Source organism: Castor canadensis, chromosome 5 (assembly GCF_047511655.1).
Source record: "Castor canadensis chromosome 5, mCasCan1.hap1v2, whole genome shotgun sequence".
Lineage (NCBI taxonomy): Eukaryota > Metazoa > Chordata > Mammalia > Rodentia > Castoridae > Castor > Castor canadensis.
Window position 1 is genome coordinate 100,818,693 of NC_133390.1, and position 17,396 is coordinate 100,836,088.

General features: G+C 35.9%; 1 long non-coding RNA gene and 1 other non-coding gene across 2 annotated transcripts in view; one reads left to right on the forward strand and one right to left on the reverse strand.

The window, feature by feature from the left end:
* LOC141423091 (uncharacterized) overlaps positions 1-12,960 on the forward strand; it is a 63,422-nt gene extending 50,462 nt beyond the window's left edge. Inside the window, exon 5 of the long non-coding RNA XR_012447746.1 lies at positions 12,853-12,960. This is a non-coding gene — a long non-coding RNA (uncharacterized lncRNA). The remainder of the gene's footprint in view (positions 1-12,852) is intronic.
* Positions 6,068-6,174, reverse strand: LOC141423592 (U6 spliceosomal RNA). Its single transcript, XR_012448437.1, has one exon. It is a non-coding gene; the product is annotated as a U6 spliceosomal RNA (small nuclear RNA).
* Positions 12,961-17,396: the final 4,436 nt, after the last annotated feature.

Below are 17,396 nucleotides of genomic sequence, written 5' to 3' on the forward strand. Positions count from 1 at the left end.
AGTTGTTTGAAGGTTTGATTGTGTGTACCTAAGTTGAGGTTACTCTCTACTTTCTTCCTTTTTCTTTTCCTGTAGTTTGGTGCTGTCTTTTCATGGTTATGTTGGGTTTCACTTTCTCTGTGCAGAATCCCTTGAAGAATCTTTTGTAGTGGTGGCTTTGTGGTCACATATTGTTTTAGTTTCTGCTTATCATGGAAGACTTTTATTGCTCCATCTATTTTGAATGATAGTTTTGCTGGGTAGAGTATCCTGGGGTTGAAGTTATTTTCATTCAGTGCCTGGAAGATCTCTCCCCAAGCTCTTCTTGCTTTTAATGTTTCTGTTGAGAAGTCTGCTGTGATTTTGATGGGTTTACTTTTGTATGTTGTTTGTTTTTTCTCTCTTACAGCCTTCAGTATTCTTTCCCTAGTTTCTGAACTTGTTGTTTTAATGATGATATACCATGGGGTAGTTTTATTTTAATCTGGTCTGTTTCGTGTTCTGGAGGCCTCTTGCATCTGTATGGGAATAGATTTCTCTAGATTTGGGAAATTTTCTGTTATTATTTTGTTGAATGTATTACACATTGCCTTTGCTTGCACCTCTTCAATGCCCATGATTCTCAGGTTTGGTCTTTTGATGGAGTTGGTGAGTTCTTGCTTTTTCTTTTCATAGGTCTTGTGTTGTTTAACTAATAGTTCTTCAGTTTTTCCTTTAATTACCATTTCATCTTTGAGTTGTGAGATTCTGTCTTCTGTTTCTTCTGTTCTGCTGGATTGGCCTTCCTTTTTGTTTTGCAATTCTGTTTTGTTCTTTTTTCTGAGGTTTTCCATATCCTGGGTGGTTTACTCTTTAATGTTGTCTATTTTTGTCCTGAGTTCATTTATCTCTTTATTAATCGTGTTCTTTGTTTCACTTTGGTGTTTATACAGTGCTTCTATGGTTTCCTTTATTTCTTCTTTTGCTTTTTCCAATTCTCTATTTTTGTTGTCTTGGAATTTCTTGAGTGTCTCCTGTATATTTTGGTTGACCCTATCCAGTATCATCTCTATAAAATTCTCATTGAGTACCTGTAGTATTTCTTCTTTTAGATTATTTTTGTGGGCTTCATTGGGTTCTTTGGCATAGTTTATCTTCATTTTGTTGGAGTCTGGGTCTGAATATCTGTTTTCTTCATTTCCCTCCAGTTCCTATACTAATTTTTTGCTGTAGGGAAACTGGTTTCCCTGTTTTTTCTGTCTTCCCGTCATTGCCCTTGGTGTTGTTATTGTCCCTGTACTGTGTGCAATTAAATATTTTCTGGCTTGTAATAATAGCACTAGTGATATTTAGAATGGAAGGGTGAGAGGAGATGGAAAGCAGGGAAGTTAAAGGAAAAGGGAAAAATAAATTAACAAGTAGAAAAAAACAAAACAAAGAAACAATCAAAAAAGTTTCAAAGATATAAACAGGGAGAGACAGTGTACTAATCAACCATAAGTTGAAAAGGCATTAGAGAGACAGAGAGAAGATTAAAAATAAAAAATAAAAATAAATAAATAAAAATATATATATATATATATAAAATCTCCAAGTTCAAATGCAATAAAGTTTCAGTCTTAATAATTTTGGTGTTTGTCCCTCAGCCTCCAATAATCCTGGAGATGGTGCCTCAGATGTCGTTCTGTGTTGTCTTATCAAAAGGGAAAAATAAAATAAAACAAAACCGCACAAAACAAAAAAAACCCACAAAGTGTCCCAAGTTCAAATGCAATACAGTTTCAGTAAGTTTTTCAGCATGCAGGTGTAGTTTGGTTGTTTTCTCATCAAAGGTAAGAGTCTGGAGACAGGTCTGTGAATGGCTATCTGTGGCTGTGGCTTGCCTGCCCACTGCTGTCAGCCTGCTGTTGCTGGAGACGTTATTTATGCAGATCTCAGGGGTGAGCTTAGCACTCACCTGGCCCCCCAGGCTTTACTCAGAGTTCTCCTGTGCGTGAGCTGCTGCTACAAACTTTCCCCTTTCCAAGCACACTGGGGGAGGTGACACTGCACCCGCTTTCTCAGGCCAGCGTGTTTATTTACAGTTCACATGGGAAGTGGGTCTTTCCCCCCTCTCTTGTGGAGTTTTCCTCCCACTGCCGCTTTTACAAGCTTTCCTGCTCCTGATTGCTGGGCGTGTGCTGCTGCTCCCACCTTCTCTGGCCCGGCTTGTTTATTTACATTTCCCAGAGGGATTCCCCTCCTGCCCCTTTGGAGCTCAGGGTGCCCCACCCTCTTTGCTATATGTCTTTATTGTTCTTATTGCTTATTACTCAGTATCTCTTTTTTCCCTGGGTGGGGGCCGGTCTGTCCAGGGGGCTATGCTGATCTGGCCCAGGGTTGTCTGTAGGAGTACTACATACTGCTTAGCTCACCTTGTCTACATCTTCCCAAGCCATATGGGTGTGGGCGTCTGGCGGCCCTGGGAGCCCTCCTGGTTTCTCTGTTTAATGTGAAGTGGAGATGCTCTGCGCAGGCTGAAGGTGTAGAGGAGTCAAAGTTTTGCCACTTCTCGGTGGTTTTTCCTGTAAGGTGTATCTCCAACATCTCCAAGATTTTACTTTAGGAAGCACGCTTTCTGCTTCTTCCCTCTGGCCGCCATCTTGGAATCCTCTCCTGACCTCTCTTTAATATTGATTTTACTTCTGAGTTCCAAACTTATTTTCCCTCTAAACATATGTATTTAGTAAAGATTTCAAATTTAACATATTCAAAACTGAACCCATTATCACTCTCCTTCTGCTATAACTCTAGCTCTTTACCTACATCTGTACTTCTATTGGTGGCACCAAATACACAAACTTCAGGGCCATCTCAAACATCTGACATTCCACTGTTCTCCAACATCTTTTCTGGGGGTTAAAACCTCATCTCTCTTCTAGATGCCCAACTTCCACAAGAGCTAGTTCAGGCCTGTATCATGGTATAGAGGATGGCAATGCTTTCCCTCTAATATTCCACCCTTTCTTCATTAATACTATCTCCAAATGATTTTTCTAATAATATGATTGTCTTATCCCCTTACTTAAAATCCTTTAGTGGCAGACTTCAAGACAATGGCCAAATCATTTAGCATGAACTGTAAGACCCTAAGTAATATCTGTTCTTATTTCCCTTTCCCAAACTTTCTAACTTAGCCCACATGTCATAACCACACAGAGTAACTTGTAGTTCTCAGACTATTTGAGTATATTGAAAGAAAAAAAAAAGCTATGCTAAAAGATCAGTTTAACCCTAATCCTCATGGGTACTTGTGTACTTGTATGTTTCTCTCTACACAAAAGTGTTCCCAAAAAGCAGTAATGGATTTTTTTTTCTCATATTTTTATCTCTGATATTTAGTTTGACCCCTGACCTACTTTATTCTTCAGTAAATGAGCAGAAGCAAAGATAAAAAGAAAAACGAGATGAGAAGGAGAAAAGGTGAAGGTCTGGGTGCGATGACCTAGACCTGCAATCCCAGCTATGTAAGAGGCATACCTGGGAGGATCACAGTCCCAGTCAACCACAGCAAAAAGCATGAGACCCTAATCTGAAAAATAACTAAAATAGGGGTCTGGGAGTGAGGCTTAAGTGATAGAGCACCTGCGTAGTAAGTGCAAGGTCCCAAGTTCAATCCCCAGTACTGCAAAAAAAAAATTAAAAAAAAAGAGTTCAAGAGAAAGAAGTGAAAGAGAATAAAGAGAGGAAAGGGGAAAAGGAAAGGAGAGAAGGAAAGGCATTCCTTATAATGACTATTTTATAATGATTTTCAAGCTATATTCTGCTCTTAGACCACCTCTGTCTTTCAAAATGCAACCCTGAAGCTTACTATATAATTTTTTAATCAAGTAACGTAATAAAAGAAAGTTTATTTGAAAGACAGAATTTTTGCCTTAAAGCACCTACGAATATTGTTGGAGTGCAAACATCTAACCATCTGTAGATAGCTGTGGATTTTTTGAAGCAAAAGAGAAATGTTAGGTATTGAGAATTATTAATTTGCATTTCATTAATATTTAATATTAGATATATCTTCAGCAAGCAGGAAAAAGATTATTAAATTTCCCCTGCCTGCTAATTGAATATTCTAAGCATCTTAGACTCCCAAGCTAGACAAAATCAGGACCTAGAGTATGAATTGCTACAACCTGACCCTGTAACCAATGAGAACATGTTCACTGAAAAGTTTTCAGCTAAAAAATGAAAGAGATAGGGTTTTAGAAAAGGAATTCTGTTAGCAACTAGAAAAGAGAGAATAAAGATCAGAAGATCAGCTGTGAAGTTTTTGTAATAATCCAGAGCAGATACAGATATGATAAAGTTCAAGTATAGCCAGCAGAAATGAAGAGTGGTAGTAAAAAGACCAATGGGTGGAAGAGAAATGAGGAGAAATGTGTAGTGGGAGTAGAAGAACTTCACCCCCCCACACACACAACTGGCTCCAACCCCAGTTGTCTGGAAAAGATTTCTTTTGTAGTATCACAAATCTGAGCACTTAAAGTAGAACTTTTCACCAGTGCTACCCACTGGCAGCACCTATAGAGCCTTTTAACATTAATGATTCCTGGGCTCTGTGCCAGACTCTCATCTTATTGCAGTTCTGTTGGGTACTGTTGGTGAACAAAACCCTGCTTTAAAATGAAATCACATCAATAAATGCATGCTCCAGATATTAAAAAACACAAGCATTTCTTAACTCCTGCATTTTTAAAGTATCCAGACATAAAACAAGCAACATATTTGCATGCTCAAATATTTGAAATGCTCTTCTTGCTTTATTTATAATGTTCCATTAACTGTTTATAATACATTTTCCTCTGGAAATAATTGAAAGAATCAGTGAAGAATAATGAAAAACATGAACTTGACAGGTTAAGAAATGATTTCAAATAAAATAATACATTTCTCCAGTCTTTCTCAAACCCAATGCTCATCAGAATTGTATTTGATGAGGGTTAAGTATACACCTTCTTGGGTCCATCTGTAGAGATTTTTATTCAGTAAGATTAGAGAAGAAGCCAAAATCTAAATTGTCCTTAGCTTCCCTAGGTAATTCTGATGTGGGAAAAATGCACTATCTCTTTTATACTTGGTCCATAGAGTAGTATCAGGTATCTGCCTTATTTACAAAGATTTTTGCTTCCTTTCTCACTGAATCCAGGCTGTCATCATTAGTTTAAAAAGTCTGACCTGTCAAAATTGTAATGAAAAATCTGACATTTTTTTAATTGAGGAAAAAAATTGCAACATAATTTGCTGCAGAAATAGTCACAGACTTGTTAGGATCTGGAGTTCCTGTCCTAAAGTTACACTATTGCTAATTTGCCTGACTGTGGGCTGTCTGGCCCCAGAAAATTGGGCTTTGCAGAAAGAGTAATCCATTCTGATGGGAGTTATGAGAATATGGCTTTTGTTGTCAGATTTAGCTCAATATCCAATTGGTAACAAGTTATGAATCGTGAAAAGAGTGGCTCTTACATTCAGGGCCAAAACTTAGATCATGAACCAGATGAAATCAGAAAATACAGATAATTTAGAGGAAAATCAGGCACAAGAGAACTGTAGCAATGCTGGTTTCATATTAATTCTCCAGGTGATTTTGTTTGAAGCCAAGGTTGAAATTTGTTCCCCTAAATAGTTACTTTTGCTGACTGATGAAGTTCATTGGTCAACTTGCAAATGTAAAGGCTCAAATTCCAGTGCCTTTGGAACAGTATCTATTGACTTTTCAAAACTCAGCTCCAATATTAAGCCCTTAATGACATCTTTCTTGATCCCAGGTCCAATCTGCCTTCTTCCTGTGTGCTCTACTGTGCATACACAGTTTTATCACAGCCCTGGTAAATTTCACACCCTTGTTATTTGTCTCCTCTACTGGGCTCTTGAAGGGCATAACTTATGTATCTTTGTATTCCCAGCCCACTTGACATTACAGTCTGGCAGGTAACAGATCCTCAATAAATGTGTATTGAATTATTTTTTGAACATTTTTATTAGCATATATTAGTTGTACAGGGGGTTTTATTGTGACATTTCCACATATGCTTACAATGTACCTTGGTTGGATTCATCCCCACCATCATTCCTCAAAAATATGGAGCACCTTATGAATATGCTTGTCATCCTTGCACAGAGGCCATACTAATATTCTCTGTAGCATTCCAATTTTAGTAGATGTACTGCCAAGGTGTGTGCTGTTTATTGAATTATATATTTAACCATCATATAATTCATTTTCAAATTTATAAAAAAGAAGAGATTGAACAATAGTGTTTCTAAATCTTAATCTCTTTGAGATCTAAAATTCTGTGATTTTCTTCTCCCTGTATCATACATATTACAAAAAGTATGTATTTGTGTGTATACATACAGAAATAGTATTTTAGGTATATATTTCCTAAGCCATGATATGTACACTATCACATGGGAATCTTATCAAAATGCAATTTATCAGTTAACAGCCATAGGAGTAGGCATTAGATTTTGAATTTTAGATAGGCTTTCAGGTCATGCTGGTGCTTCTGATAAAGAATGACACTGTGTAGCACAATTTTAGGAGATGAAGATAGATCCTGGCCCTTACTGAGGTCATGTCACACATTAAGGCAAGTAAAGTCATATCAATTAGCACACTTCCTGGGTTAATATCCTGATGGTGCCACTTCAATGAGGTAATGAACAAGTCACTTAACATATGTGTGCCTCAGCTTCTTTATCTGTAATGGAGGGCTCTTTTGAAATTAACAAGTTAGTTCATGCACAATCCTTATGGATTTCCACACATAGCAAGCATACAATCCATAATCTCTATAGTCTTACTCCTTTCTGACAGTCTGCTTGTTTCAGCTATGATCCATTTTATATATCTAGGAACCCTCAATTATAAAACAAAGAAAAACTTGAAAAATGTACAAAGAAGATATTTTCTCTTTCTTAGGTTGGGAAAGCAAATACAGGATCTATAGTCCAAGAAAAAAAATCACAAGAGAGAAAAGGTCAACTTGTCATTTGTGTAGTAGCAATATTCTCTCCCTTTCACCCCACAATTGCCAGATGAGGATATTGAAAATATGTAATATATACATGATTCCAGGAAAGGCAAAATGCGGAATTATAATCCACAACAAAAAGAAACTACAGCCAAAACATGAACTGAAAATCAGTACAGCCATTCATGCCAGAAAAAACAATCTTTTTTCTTTTAATAATAGAATAAAAGGTTCATTTCCTTACACTAAAATATCAGTTCTTCAACAAACCAATTGCTTTTCAATGACAGCTGTCTTCATTATAGGGGTCATCAGACTAGGAGAAAGACCAGGACCATTAAGACTTAAAATAATTTAATAGCAATATAAGATTAAGCTTCAGAAAGAAGAAATGCTGAGGATAAGAGTTACAAAAAAGAAGCAAATAAACAAAAAACTCGGAAAATCTGATCTTATTAAGAGTCTTGTGTTCCATTAGGAAAGAGATAGTGAAAAGGATAAAAAAGGTTCAGAACAAATAATATTGAGTCCCTACTGTCAAATGCTTCAGTACCTCTGAGTCTTAAACATCCAGTTATACTCTCTCTCAAAGTGTGGCAAACCTCGTTTTACAAGTCAAGGAATCTTTTGAGAGTCTCTGATTTCTTCTGAACCTTCCGAGGGTCAGAAGACAATTCTTGCCAAACCTAGGCTTGACAGAGTTGGTATTTGAATACAATCATAGTGAACACTCTCTGACTGAATAATTAGTCCTTTGTCCTCACTTTGAAAAATCCTCCAGACTGGAGCTTTCTCAAAAAAGTTTAAGGTCATATAAGGTCATATTCCAGCCAAGAGAATATGGCATGTGCCTTCCCTCTTTTTGCATTAAGGGGTATTTGAAGATTATCTGATCCACCTAGCAGTTCAAAATACAACCCTACAGTAGGTTGAATAATCTTGAAAGCTTTGGTGGTTTGAGTTGCCAGTGCTCTTCTGGTTAGTGTAAATTCCATTGGCCTGGGAGCCCTTGTTAAGTGGAGGAGGACAACATAGGGGAAAAAGTGAATTCGTGGTTTTGAAAGATAGATGATGTAAAACCCAGAGTTTAGTTAGCCTAAAGTTCATCCTATTTACTTGTAAGTTTCTAAACAAAATAATAAAAAACCTGGGCTATTGGCTCAATTTGTATCTTATTATGCTATAAGATAGTTTTATATCTTGGCATATAAATTCACTGAATACAACCCTAATTTTTATGCTGATTCTAACATGTTTCTCTTAATTGGGCCACAAATGTAAAAATTGTAGGCATTTTTAAAGTTCTTGGGGTCTATAATTTCACACTGGGAAAAGTCCAATTATTTCTTACTTAATTATAAGTTCCTGTGTTAGAATACACAAGATATCTAGCAATGATATTGTTCTAAGAATCAAATAACTTTACAATATTTCATCATTGAGTGCTTTCCTGAACAGAAAGTTGTCTAAATATTTTATTTTACAGCAAATTTTCACAGGACATATGAATAGAAGTAGCATTCTGTAATAAATAGTCTTAATATGTTCCGTAATTTTCAACATGTTGTAAAGAAGGTTTAAAACTGCAAAATAATTGCAAATTCTATGATTTTAACATAGAAGATCTTAGAGTAAGATCTTCTAATAAATAATTTTAATTCCCATAGTATATAGATCAAATATTTTCACAGAGTTAGTATATCCTGAACATTGAAGTCATTTAGAAAACATAATTTAATCTTTTTGATAAATAAAAAGTAATTGAAATCTTATTTTTAGGATTACCACAATAAAAAAAAAAACACTCATTTAACAGGATTTACCTTGTTACTGCTAACATAAGAGACATATCTCGTTAACAAAGGGACCAATTGCCTCTGTTTCATTAAAGCTAACAAAAAACATTTTGGAAGATGTGCCCCCCTGCTTTGTATATGAATTAAAATACATTATTGAGAAATCATTACTTTAGTGGTCATAACTTCCATACTCTGCAGCTAATCAAAATGTAGTTGCGTATGACTTCTTGCTTCCACTTTTTGACAAAAGGGGCTTCGTCATGACAGACATTCCTCTCAGACATCCCCAAGTGACATTAAGCACCAAACAAGTTTAGAGGCACATTTCAAATACATGAAAGCAAATCTAAGAGATTTAATGTTTTCTCTTACATCAACTCTCAATCTGTTCAAGCAGAGAAACTCCCATTTGACTTACAATTATTATAAACTGACCAATTTTCCTAGAACTAGAAACAAAAATCAGGCTTGATTTTAAAACTATGTAGTCCTTATGAGTCTTGAGAGTAATGTGGTTTTGCAATATTACAGAATGAACCTTAACACTTTCGCTTTGAGGGTTTGAAAGACTTATCTAGTAGCTGACTTTGATGTATTGTCAATGAAGAGCAGCTACTTTGTAAACGGACCTCACTAATGCAATTGATGCCATTCACTGAGTGCATTAAACAGCAACCAAGCATTAAAACAGAAAGACTGACTGGAACATTTGTATCCATTATGTTCATAACAAAAACTGCCACATTTTAAATGTTTTAGTCATAAGGAAATTTCTAAAGTGTTAATTTTCTTTGTAGTAGAAATAATTGGGTGGGACACTAATATGGGGTTACAGGAATAATTAGGACATTCTGCAACTCAAATGGAAAACTCTTGACAAACTACAACTTCTTAGTTATGAAGCAGTTTTGTCAAAAAACAGAACTACCAAAGAATCATAGAACTTTGTGAAATCCTTTATCTGGGAAGTACCATGCAACAGTCCTCTGCAACTGCAACAGACTTTACTACCAAAGTGAATGCTAAAATAAATTGCTTGTCCGTCACATATAGGGATAATATAAAATAGTGTAAGCAGAAGTTTGTTGAAGAGGTGTAAAATATTGAGAAATGTTCTCAGTTTTAAGATTCTTATTTTAAGATTCTTAAATTTGTCTTTGAAAAATTTTAAACAAAAAATGCCATGAGAAAACAAATGAAAGAAATCTAACGTATGTCAAACTCATTCTGTTACAGATTGAAAGATTTAGGTCAATGGAAATTAAATCGTTTGCTGAAGATCATCTATGTAATTAATGATGCAACTGATATTAGAATCCAGTCTCTAGACCTCCAATCTCTTTAGTGCATTTTTTATTCTTTATTCATTTATTTATATGTGCATACATTGTTTGGGCCATCTCTCTCCCCTGCCCTACCACCACCTCCATCTCTCCCCCACTCCCACTTCCAGGCAGAACCTGCTCTGCCCTCTTCTCCAATCTTTTTGAAGAGGAAACATAAGAGATTATAAGAAAGACACTACATTTTTGTTAGCTTGAGATAAAGATAGCTATCTTTATACAGAGAGATTCCTATCATTGCTTCCATGCACATGTGTATTACAACCCGAATTGATTCATCTCCACTAGACCTCTTCACTACTTCCCTGTCACATTCCCATCGTGGCCTCTGTCAGTTTAAGATTACTTTATTCACTCTTACACAGTGAGCACATCACACAATTTCAAGTTTTGAGTTTCTTACCTTTCCCTATTCTTCCTGTACTCATTCTTCCCTTAGCATGTGACCCATGTCCAATAATATTACTGTATTTGTTTTAGGTCTATAATCCGCATATGAGGGAGAACATACAATTTTTGGCCTCTGAGCCTGCCTAACTTTGCTTAAGATGATGTTCTTCAGTTCCATTCATTTACTTGCAGATGACAAAATTTCATTCTTCTTTGTGGCTGAATAAAACTCCATTGTGTATAAATACCATATTTTCTTAATCCATTTGTTGGTAGTGGGGCATCTTGGTTGTTTCCATAAGTTGGCTATTGTGAATAGTGCTGCAATAAACATGGGTGTGCAGGTACCTATGGAATAACCTGAGTCACATTCCTTCGGGTATATCCCCAGGAGTGGTATTGCTGGATCATATGGCAGATCTATGTTTAGTTTTTTAAGAAGCCTCCACATTATTTTCCAAAAGTGGTTTTATTAGTTTACATTCCCACCAGCAGTGTGTGAAGGTTCCTTTTTCCCGGCATCCTCGCCAACATTTGTTGTTGGTGGTATTCTTGGTGATGGCCATTCTAACAGGGGTGAGGTGGAATCATAGTGTGGTTTTGATTTGCATTTCCTTTATGGCCAGGGATGGCGAGCATGTTTTCATGTATTTTTTGGCCATTTGGACTTCTTCCTAAGAAAAGGTTCTGTTTAGTTCAGTAGCCCACTTCTTTATTGGTTCATTGACTTTTGGGGAGTTTAGTTTTTTGAGCTTCCTGTATATTCTGGTTATCACCCCCAATCTCAATCTCATTTTGCTGCCAAAATTATTTCAAATGATGCACATAATTTGTACATTCAAATTATGAATGGAGGTTCTCTCAGACATTTGTGGGAATAAATAAATGGGAAAATAAAGAAATTAGATAAATTCAAGGATGTATACTCAATAATTTCTCAAAGAAAATTAGGGATATTTGTGAGCTACTATGAAAAACTTCTACTCTGTTGAAATCAAACTCTTTAACATAACGGCCACACCTGAGAATTGGCCTCAGGATTGAGTGTCCTCCATGGCTAAGGCATCCCACTCCCACTTCTTATATGTCTCATCTTGACATCTTCTCTGCTTCCCTTACAGCTTTTCCTTAAGGCCTTCTGCTCCACTCTTTAACTTCTCTGCTACTGTGATCTATCCATTTTTTTCTAGTTACCTGTACAAATGCCTCAAAGTTAGTCTTTTTCCACTTAAAAAAGATCCCTCTCTTAAGTTCCATGTTTCTGATTTTCCTTTTGATAAATCAGAATCAGAACGTTGGAGTTTTCTTCCATCTCTTATGTTGGTTTCCAACACATATCCTATCTCCATATTTGTGAACTGATGAATACCTCTTTTTCTTCCTACACCAGTTGGCCCTCTCTTTTGTCGATCTTACCCAATCTCAGGCTATTATATAAGCCCCAATTGTTTCTGTTTTTTTTTTCCAATTCTTGTCCTCACCCTCCATGTTGATTAGTAGACCCATTCACATTATTTCATCTAGGGTACTTACTTCTCCTGCTGAAACCCTTTGGATACCCTTATTCCTTACCATAGGTCTTTTTTATGGTCTGTGATTTTGTTTTTAATTATCTTATGTTTAACTTGCTAGTATATCTTGCCACCCTGACTTTAAAAAGCATGTGACCTTATAGCTTACTTAAAAAATAGCAAATGAAATATTTTTTGTTTAACATTATCCATATACCATGCTATAATGCCTTTTTATAAGTAAAAGACAACATTTGAGGTACAAAGAATTCTAGTTAGATTGGCATAGTTAAGACCAAAGATATAAAATAGTCATTGAAACTTATTTGTAGCCATTTCCTTAAACAGGCTTGTGAACACAAATGGAGGCATGAGTCCTGCTTGGCTCTGAGACACTGAAGGGATAACTCCAGTATTTAAAGATATTCTTATAACCAGCTAAATAAATCTTAATATAAAACCAACAGGTTTTGGATAGGATGCCATCCCCTATTTTTGTGAAAAGTTACATATTATTAATCAAGCCCAATAATGTGTTTAAAAGGGGAAAACAGTGATAAAAGTTACTGAACTAGAATTACTATCAAAATTAATGACAACAGCAAAAAGATATGTTTTTTTACTCACAAACCAGTCTTAATTAAATCATGACTTTCCAACAAAAATATTCTGTTAGTCATTCATGATCTGAATTCTGATGTTTGAGATAGTTAAATTATGATATGCATAAAAAGGCATGAGACATTTCCATTTGTGATAAGTAAGGGAGTAGCCATCTATTACTTATTAGTAGCTTCTGGGAGATAAGCTATCAAGTCTGCTCTTTCTGTTTTCTTCTTAGAGCCACTGAAGACCATTCTTGTTTCAGAGACATACTTCCTGGAATCTTCCAAATAATTTATCAGTGTCTCCTCTCCTAAGTGGATGCCCTAGTGCTGACATCTGTGTAAGAGAATCCAAGGTCGTGACTTGTCATTCACTCAAATAAACCATGGAGATTTAGTTCAATCTTATGGCTGCCTTCCTTTGCCACAACATAGCACTGGATACACTTCTGAACAAAACTCTTACCTTTTTTAATATTACCCAATTTAAGTCAGTCTTTCCTAGCTTGAGCTATAAAAGTTGTCACTGGGAAGCCAAACATCCCACCCTCTATATCCAAAGACACACAAACTTACAACCAAAGTCTTCAGCCTAGCACTGAAGACCATAATCACTGTTGTATCATCTTTCCTGTAACCTCTCAGCTTTAAGGCTTACCCATTCCACAGAAATACTAACAAACAACAGGACTGACAAGACATTTAGTCCTAATTGTCTTTCCCTAATTCCTCTCAATTGATTCACTCTGATCTGCCTTTGGTCATTGCAGCATTTGCCTTTATAATTAAACTTCCCTAGTGTTGACACTCCTTGTTATTCTTGTGTGGTTCAACTCTTCAACCAGCTCTCTTCAAGCCTCTCTCCTTGACTTCCATCTTTACCCATCCAAGGCAAATGCTCTTTGTTCTGAAACATTGAACCTGGCCACAGAACTTCCACATGCTTTCTCCCCTACCTGTTCTAGAGTTTTCTCTGTATACTCAAAAAGTGTCTATGTAACTTATGTCTATGACCCCTCACTCCCAGAGATACAGGTCTATGTGATATCCCCTATGAAGTCTCCAGCATCTCTTATCATTGATTTTAGTTAGCACTAGTGTAAAAGGATTTCTTCAACTTTCTGCCTCACTTAGTGCCCATGACAGCTGCTTAAGCCTTAAGACATTTTCTCTGAGATTCTATAGAAGCATTGTTAAAAAGAAGTACAGTGTGAGCCCTATATATAGCACATATTTAATTTAAAAAATTTAGCTACCACGTTATAAAAGTTAAAAGATACATATGAAATTAATTTCAGATTTTTTTAATCCAATATATCCAAAATATTAAAATTGTTAATGAGATACTTTACATTCTTTTTTCATTTAAAGTCTTAAAATCTGGTATGCATTTTGAAGTTGTAGAAAATTTCAATTTGTACTAGCCACATTTCAAAAGTTCAACAGGAACATATGGATTATGGTTACCATAAAGGACAGTCCAAGTCTGTGTACTTGTTAATTTGTTTGGTATCTGGCATATGTTAGTTGGAAAAATTAGTTAGTTTTTATGAATGGATGACTAGACTCTAAGACATAGGAAAAGTCAATGCTAGAATGTTAGTACAAAGCACTGGGCACAAATAACCTGACAGGATACAAACATCATTTAGAAAGGCTGATACAATACACTGTGACAAGAGTTAAAACAGAGATGAAACAGTGCTGGGGTGTATCCACAGTTTTCTATACCTCTCCTATATGTCTCAGACCTGCTTCCACTAAGAAAGAAAAGTACTACTCAAATAATTTTAAATTATAATTATAAACTATAATGTATAATTATAAATATGATGCCATTAAAAAAGAGAGAGAGCAGGCTGAGCATCATTGCTTATGCCTGTAGAATCCCAGCTACTTGGGAGGTGCAGATCAGGAGAATTGCAATTCTAGGCCAGCCTGGGCAAAAAGTTAGTATGACCCCATTTCAGCCAATAAAAACCTGGGCATGGGCATGGTGGAGTACACATGTCATCCTAGCTATGTGGAATGTGTGGGAAGTGTGAAAAGGAGGATCAGAGTCCAGGCCAGCTTGGGCCTATGTACATGAGACTATTTGAAAAATAATTAAAGCAAAAAAGACTGGGAGTGAGTTTCAATGCCAGTACCATAAGAGGAGAGAGAGAGAGACTGAAAGAGACAAAGAGGGGCGGGGGGGGGGGGCGGTGGTTAGGTATCTCAGAACTGGAGAAAACTCAATCTGGTAGTATACAAATGAAATTAAAGTGAGACCTGAAGGGAATATAAGTCAAAGGACCTAGGGAGAGAGACTTGTTCTGGGAAAAAGAGCAGCCTGCACAAAGGCCTTGAGGTAGGAAAAAAAATCATGAAAGGAAACCAAGTTACTCATTCCCTCCAGCTTAGGGCATGGCATGGTCTTAGCATATTACATAGGGCTTCATTTAAAACTTGAAGCAAGTGAAAATGTATTCCATTTGTTAATGTGTGCTTCTATTGTTTGAGCTTTTGGTGATATCCAAAATATTACTGCCAAAGCCAGTAGGAATTTTTTCCTCCTGTTTTCTTTTAGGAATTTTACAGTTTCAATTCTTACATTAGGTCTTTAATCTTTTTGAATTGATTTTTATGTATGGTGTAAGAAAAGGGTCCAGTTTCATCACTTTTTTTCATATGTATATCCAGTTTTCTAAACAACATTTATTGAAGAGACAGTCTATCTCTTGGTTTATTTATGGGCTCTCCATTCTATTCCATTGGTTTACCTGGCTCTTGTTTTGATTCTATGATTCTGTTTTGATTACTATGCCTTTCTTATACAACTTGAAATAAGGAAGTGTGATGCCTCCAACTTTGTTTCTCTTTCTTAAGATTGTTTTGGCTATTCACAGTCTTTTGAGATTGCATATGAAATTTATAATTGATTTTTCTATTTCTTCGATAAATGAAATTAAAATTATAATGCAGATTTCATTGACTTAATAAAATGCTTTGAGTAGTATGGACATTGATTCTTCAATCCAAGAATACATCTTCCATTTTATTTGTGTCTTGTTCAAATTGTTTCACTAATATTTTATAGCTTGGGGTATACAAATCTTTCATTCTCTTGATTAAATACATTCTTAAATATTTAATTTTTTGATACTTTTATAAATGGGATTGGTTTCTTCATTTCTTTTCCAGATATATAGACAATACAAATAATTTTTGTGTGTTGATTCTGTATCCTGCTACTTTACTGAATTCATTTATTAGTTCTAATAGGTATTTGGGGGGGGTTCGTCATATAGGATCGTATCATCTTTGACTAGGGATTATTTTATGAATTTCTTTTGAATTTTGATGTCTTTTATTTCTTTCTCCTGTCTGATCACTCTTGCTAGTACTTCTAGTATCATGTTAAACAGAAGTTGCAAGAATGAACATCTTTGCCTTCAATTAGGTCTTAGAAGAAAAGGTTCCACTGGTATATCCATAATCCCAGCTCTCTCTTTATGAGCCCATACTTGCCTTATATCCCACAACGATAGGCCCTACCACCCTGACCTGACAGTGTAATATACAACTTCAGCCATGTGAAGTTCAGAACCGCCTAGGCTGAGTTCAGAACCACATGTGAATTGTGTGAAACTGAGCTGCATGCCAGGTCTTTCTAGGCAGAAGTAACTAGACCCAGAATAAATTCACAATTGACCACCACCATCAACAGACCGATACAATTCACAGAGCTGTCTTGAGGCCAAGTAGAATAATATGTAAGTTTTCCACAGGAAAAAATATTCAGAATAAATGTAAGCCTTAGGATTAAAAAAAAAAAACAAAGAAACAACAATAAAAAAGAAAAGCTTTCCATTTTCCCCATCAGGTATAGTAATTGTGACCTTTCATAGTGGCCTTTATTAGGTTGAAAAAATTTCTTTCTTTACCTGTTTTGTTGAGAGAGTTTTATCATGAAAGAATGTTGAACAACATCAAACTAAAAAGTGTCTAGAAAGCAAAGAAAAACTCAGCACAATGAAAAGTCAGCACATGAATTGAGAGAAAATATTTGTAAACCATGTATCTGATAAGAGGTTAATATTCAAAATGTGTAAGAAACTCACAGAACTCATTAGCAGAAACGCAAATAAGCCAATCAAAAAGGGGCATAGAACCTGAACAGCCATTTTTCTAAAGAAGGCATGAAATTGCCAACATGTATACAAAAAGATGTCTCATATTATTAATCAACAGGGAAATGCAAATCACAATCACAGTGAGATATCGCCTCACACTCATTGACATTGAAAAGACAATTGAGGACTGGTGGAATCACTCAAGTGGTAGAGCACCTACCTGCCTAACAGGTATGAGACCCTGAGTTCAAGCCCCAGTACAGAAAAAGCAAAAGGAGAGAGACAGTAGATAAGTACTGGTGAGAGTGTGGAAAAAAGGGGGTCTGTATATCATTGATGGAAATGTAAATTGCATAGCCATTATGGAAAATATTTTTTATTTTTGAGGAACCTCAAAATTGTCTTATGACCCAGAAATCCTTCTACTGGGTATGTATTCAAAGGAAATTAAATCAGTATCATGTAGAAATAGTCTACATTCCCGGGTTTATTACAGCATTATTCACAGTAGCCAGATTATGAAATAACCCAAATATTCATTGACAAATAAGTGTACAACAGGACCAGCTGGAGGGGGAAATGGGGACTAGAGAGGAAAATAGGGTGAACATGATCAAAGTACATTATATACTTATGTGAAAATGTCATAACAAAACCCATCACCT